We start from the raw sequence: 6,481 nt of genomic DNA, 5'->3' as shown, positions 1-6,481 counted from the left end.
TCTTTATTTTTAAAAATCAAAAACTCATTTTTTAAACACTTTCTATTTTATTTCAAAAACAAGGCACGACAATATACATATAATCAAGTTGGTTTGCAAGCTAAAGAATTGAAATCTTTGATCTCGAGTTCGAGCTCGATGTTGATAGAAATCGAATCAAGTTTTGACTCGAATTTCTTGCAAGCGGCTTGACTTGTGTGTAGCCCTACTAGATACACCCAAACACTTGCATTACCAAGACACTAATTCCTCCATCAGTCATCCTTCTCTATCCAGAATGCCATGTATCCAGATTAGTTTAGCCATTTGTCATCCTTGGCATCCATATTCTCAGCAATTGTTGTGGGTTCTTGGAGATAAAATAAGATTGCGAACAGAATCTCTTGTACTGCAATTAAAGTATGTGAGTGTTGGATCCAGAAATTATTTGATGATGAATTAAAGTATTTGAGTGTTGGATCCAGAAATTATTTGATGATGACAAATTACGAATTTTTGATGCATCTAAGATTTGGGCTGGGGTTGTAAGAAGAATGTAAGCGTACCTTGGACTACTATTTCGTTTTCGAGCAAAAAATTTTGGGGTTTCACGAAAGTTTGGGTATTGGAAATTATTTATGAACCTCGCTGCAATTTTGCAATGGAGAGAGTCTAGGGTTCTTTATTGTGTAAATTAAGTGGAGAAGAAAGGAAGATGATACTAAAGGAGGAGAGGTTCCCCTAGGGCTGCAAACGAATCGAATCAAGTCGAATTTTGGTCTAATCGAGCCAAGTCTTGACTTAGTTTTATCGAATTCGAATTCGAGCTCGAGCTCGATGAGCTGACAATTTTGAAGTTCGAGCTCGAGATCAAAAAAAATAAAAATAATTATTTTATTTTTTAAAAAATAAATAAAATAAAATTTTTTTTAATAAATAATAAAATATTAAGGATATATATGTAATTTTATTATTAAAAAAATAAAAAATATATATATATATATACTCGAGCTCAAGTTTAATATTTTGTGGCCAGTTCGAACTCGACTCGAGCCGCTCATTTGCACCCCTAGGTTCCCTAACAAGGGAGGAGAGAGCGAGGAAGTGTGTGTTTTGGTGGGTCGTAAAACGTTGACTAGAAATTTTGACTACATGTAGTGAAGGGCATTTGGGACTTTTAATGTGACGCCCCCACTTCTCCCAAAGGCGTACCCAAGGATATCGGCGGGGCGCCTGCCTAGCTCTCGCCAGGACTCAGGTCCATTTATACTTAAACTAACGAGCAATTAATGGCTAAAAGGACAAATTAAATAAAATTCGTTTCCGTCGATATATTCAAACTTACAACACAAGAATCCAATATATACATTCAGATTTCCAAAATACAAGTCCATAACCAGCCCTTAAATTTCATTTCCAAAGTTCTAAAATATCAAAAACAAGTCGATCTCTTCAAAACATCTCCGATCCAGATTCCTGTTAAGGAAAACAACTAATGGGGTGAGCAATCGCTCAGTGAGGCCAGGAAAAAAAACAAAATACATATATATAACATGCGCATGTAGTTCAAGTAATATGATCAAGTGATCAAAAGTAATTGTCATGTAGTTTCAAGTATCGGCAAGTACTCATAAATACAAACAATTCAAGAATATTGGACCTCTCCGGAGCTCATTTCCAGATTATTTGCCATAGTCCCGATCCACGAATCAGGGGTTGACACTCCGTCAACGGAATAAATATCCAATCTGTAGATCTCTACTTACTTCCATCCATCCATCATTTCACCCTCTCGGATCCGTAACCAACAGGCATGTAAAGGCGATACTATACAAGTATGCCAAGCAAGATCTCAAAAGATCAAGTTTCAGGTCCCAGGGTTTACCAAGTTTTCCCGACCAAGACCTCACGATTGGCTGCGAGATTACAAGGTTTAACCATTGGGTTTAGGTGTCTCCACAGGTCAGGTTTTCAAAAACAGATCAAGTTTTAGTCGATGAGACTTTCTCTGCATTCGACTTCAGGTCACGTACATGTAAAATCTAGTAGTTTCATGTAATTCATGTAGCAAGTCATATATTGATCCCAGTAAAGGAGATAAAGTGCGGTAAAGTACACACTTCCCTCAACAAGTATAGTTCATGTAACAACAAGTTCAAGTAGAGTTCATGTAGGCAACAAATCTCAAGTGAAGTACAAGTAAACATGCACTTGACACTCACCAAGTATCAAAAGTCAAAGTTTGAGAAATTAGCTCTAAGACGCTTCACCGGGAGTTCCCTCGAAATCCTCTTGAGATCCTGAAGGTATGCAATAAGGCATTGTATATCAAATTCCAGGCCATACAGTATTCGTGTAAAGAAAAGAAATAGTCAATTTTGACTCCAAAATTCAAGTTTCCAAAGTATTTCAATTCATAAGGAACCGACTTTCAAATGAGGTCTCAAGTGATAGGTGAACTCAAGTTCACCATGAAAATAGGTTTGAAATGCTCTAAGAGTTGTAAAAATGTAACCTAGGCCCTTAAAAGAACATTTAGGTCCAAATTGGAAATTTTCACTTTTCGAGTTATTCTTGGAAAAAATCAGTCCGGAAGTTTGGAAAGTCTAAAAATAGAAAATTTTACACCGTCAGAAACTTCATTCAAAGCATAACAACTTTGTAGAAGGTTACTTTCCAAGAATCAAATCAGAAACAAGTCAATTTCTCCAAGAAAGTTTATTATTCATTGAAGATAGGTCAAAACAGTCCAAGTTTTTCCAATAACTTTGGAATTTTGCCAAAATCATAGAATCAAAACCAGCCTTTGAAATTTGATATGCAGGTAAAGTTCCAATCCAGGTTTCAAATCAAAAAAATGGAACTCGGTTCTGATGTTCCTAGCTCAAGAAATAAAAGTTGAAGTTTCGCTAAAATTCCTGGACTGTTGGCCTTTCCAGGAATTTTCCAGATTTAATGCCCTTCGCTAATTAGGCTGTATCTCACTCGATTCTCAGTGAAATTGAAAATGGTTGGTGGCTTTAGAAACTAGGTTTACAAGGCTATATTTGTGTAGAAGAAATCATTTCCAAAATCCAGACATAAGTGGTTCAAAATCAAGCAACAAAATGGATTTTCTGGACAGTCTCGGATGAATAGTAATAAACAGGCAGTCAACTTTCAAGACTCGTCACGAATCGCTCGGGACGAACTAGAAAATGGGCTTAGTACCATTTTAAAGCTCTAAGAGTCTACTTTCAAATACCACAAACGGAACTCAATTTTGATCATCGAGAAAAACGTTATGATCTCCACAAGATCACTGGTCAGAAAATTTCTGGACCTAGTCCAGTTTTGCCTCTTTGCTCATAATTCAAAATTTATCCAACCAAATTGGCTAATTTTTTTATGTAGACAACCACCACACACATAACATAACATATATCACTCACATTTGTAGCCAAATTATGCACGAAAATATCAAAGCAAAACAGGGCAGCAAGTCCTTGAAATTTCGGACAATACCTTCTCCAAATTTCTAACTTTCTTCCAACTTCATTCCATCAATCATTCTATATACATGTAACATAGCACAATATCAGCAACCAAAACATGTTAATTCATCAAATCAGCCACCAATAAGCATCCTCAAGCCCTCACGCATGTCATGAAATTGCAAGAAAATAATTACTCAACCAATCAACCCAAATTCTACCATAGGTTGCAAACCCATGCTACCTTTGCTCCATTTGAGCTACAATTTTGCAAGATTGAAGTGTGGGTGAGTGAGTTACCTCAAGAACTTAGTTGGACAGCTTTAGGGCAGAAATTTTGACCGAAATTCCTCCAAGAAAACCGATGAACAGCCCCCTTTTCCAAGCTAGGATCAAAGCCCTCTAATGGATGATGAAATTTGGAAGTGGATTGAAGCAAGGTTGTGAGGATTTTGGCTAGGTTTTTTTTCTTCCCTTTTTTTCTTCCTAGTTTCGGCCAAATAGAGAGTGAAGAGAGGAGAGAGAGTGAAATCAGATTTCGTAATGAAAGTGGAGAGAATTGGTGACTTAATGGTTAAGTCTAAGTGTCAACTCATGCTAGGTCCGTTTAAGGTCTTCGCGTGTCCAATTTTCGCGCTCGTTTGCAACTTTTGTGCATTAAACCTCTGAGGTAATTTCCCTAGTACATTACTAGTAGTCTCATGTTCTTAAAATCTTCAATTAATCAAATTAATGTGCCTGTCGGGGCATTTTCGGCACGCTCGCGTATAAAGGTCAAACTTAAGGGTTTTCTCGTTTGAACTTGGAAATTCAGCTTATTCGATTCTAAAACTCTACAATATGATAACCCAAGTATATATAACAATAAAAATCATGATAAGCAATTCATCTTGCATAAATTTGGGCATTAAAATAATATGCGCTTAAAGAACCAATCGGTAAATTTTATTTTAGAGAAATTCATGTACTTTACTAAATTTTTTTTTTTTGGGGTAACTCGAGTATGAAATATTTTTAAAATGACCAATTTAATAATATTTTAAAATAATAAAATTATGAGTCCTCACATTTAAGGCAGTTTGCTTTGACACGAAAATTTTTGCTGTGACAGTATCGTCTACCTACTAATTTGTTTCATTTCAATTAGGCATGTCAATGGGTCAGATCTTATTTAAATTCAATACAGACCTAACATATGTGAAAGGGTTTGGTTTAATTTGTCAAACCTAGAGTTTACTCAAATTCAGACCCTATAAGAGAGTCATGGGTTCGGGTATGATTTAATTTTCTATAACCCAAACCCAAATATAGATCCATATCTGACATTAACCAAACCCACGCATAAACATTATATATATATATATATATATATATATATATATATATATATATATATATCAATAAATTTATAAAATAATATAATATTCTAAGTCATTGTAATTGATACAAACCGTTGAGGAAAAGGTGAAAAAGTAAAAGTAAACAAATGAAAGATTGAATGTAGATGCAAACGAAAATTTGAAAATAAATAGTTTTAGTTGATAATAGTTATTTCTTTGAGTTTATAATATTGCATTCAACATCTTGAATGTAATTTTATTATTTGAAAATTAAAATCAGATGGTATTTATGTTATTTTTGAACTCTATATATTTTCAAAATAATTTTCGTTTAGTTCTTTACTATAAGTTCTGAAAAATATTCATGGATATACATTGGATATCTAAATCCATAAGGGTTCGGGTTTGCATTTACTTTTTCAGACCTATAAGATTCTAGGTCTGGGTATGAATTTGTTTAATGGGTTTGAATCTATATCAAATGAATACGATCCATACTCCACTTATTGACACGCCTAATTTCAACGTAGTACCATAACTATTATTATGACAGGGTTAACAAAATCTAGTGCCAAACTTGTGGAGCTAAATCTGTCATTCTCCCATCAAGCAAAATAACTAGTTAGATGAAATACAGTACGCATATCAGCATATGCAAATGAAGCCTATGTAAATGGTTTTTCATTTTTTTTTTAGGGTAATGGTTTTTCATTTCAATGTTGTAACTTTTTAACTTATTTGAAACCATAACAAAGGGATTACTCGAAACTAGTAACCTATGGTATTGGCTTATTTTGTTTTAATGCAGTACCATAACATGCCGTGCAAGAGGGGCGTTCACAATTATTTATTACTTATTTCATTGATAGCAGTACCATATCCATCATATATGGTGCTAAAGCTATAATCTTTAAAATCTGCCAAGCTAGCTAGTTGAAATGCTTCAAGTATGCAAATAAAACTTATATTATTGGTTTTAATTCATGTCATTGCGATGCCATAAGTTTGACACTCCTATTGTTAGGAGTGTGCAAAATCGAAAAATTTTGATTTACCGACTGAATTCAAAATTTTCGAAATTGGTAATTTGGAATTCAGAACTGAAATCAGGTTTTTCGATTTCAAATTATGCGAATTTGGTTCGAATTCAATAGTGAAAATTTTCAAATAGGAAATTCCGATTTCAGAATTCGGATTTCCTATTTCGATTTCAAATTCGTTTTTCATATATATATAATATTTATATATATGTAATATAACATTTATATAATGATAATTTTTATATTCCTGAATTCGGAATTTATCGAATTCTGAATTGAATTCGGAACGAATTCAAATTTGGAGTTGGTGAATTCGAAATTGAATTCGATTGAAAATTTTGATGCCAAAATTTTAATTTCAAAGTTTCGAATTACCGATTTCGATTCCGATTCATATCCCTACCTATTGTAATTTATTTTAGAGCATTCTAAAAGGACAGATTGAAACTAGTGCCAAATTTATGAACCTAAAACTATCAATCTCCCATTGGTATTGCCTAATTTCATTTTAATGCAGTATTATAAACATGACATGCAAGAGGGGCGTATACAATTATTTATTACTTGTTCATTTAATGCAGTGCCTTGGACCATCAGATATAGAGCTAAAACTATAATTTTCAAATCTGCCAAACTAGCTAGATGAAAT

At 33.8% G+C, this 6,481-nt stretch overlaps 1 long non-coding RNA gene across 2 annotated transcripts; it reads right to left on the bottom strand.

The window, feature by feature from the left end:
• Window positions 1-1,265: 1,265 nt before the first annotated feature.
• Window positions 1,266-4,040, bottom strand: LOC140008161 (uncharacterized). 2 transcript variants are annotated; one of them, XR_011815563.1, is made up of 4 exons: window positions 3,753-4,040; window positions 3,484-3,530; window positions 2,202-2,279; window positions 1,266-1,455 (listed from the first exon to the last, which is right to left on the bottom strand). It is a non-coding gene; the product is annotated as an uncharacterized lncRNA (long non-coding RNA). The 2 variants fall into 2 exon arrangements; XR_011815562.1 differs by lacking the exon at window positions 3,484-3,530 and having other exon boundaries at window positions 3,753-4,036.
• Between the last annotated feature and the right edge of the window lie 2,441 nt (window positions 4,041-6,481).

The sequence above is a fragment of the Coffea arabica genome, chromosome 6c, assembly GCF_036785885.1.
Source record: "Coffea arabica cultivar ET-39 chromosome 6c, Coffea Arabica ET-39 HiFi, whole genome shotgun sequence".
NCBI classification, from domain to species: Eukaryota; Viridiplantae; Streptophyta; class Magnoliopsida; order Gentianales; family Rubiaceae; genus Coffea; species Coffea arabica.
Note: the sequence above shows the minus strand (reverse complement) of the source record. Positions and strands in the feature narration are given on the sequence as shown.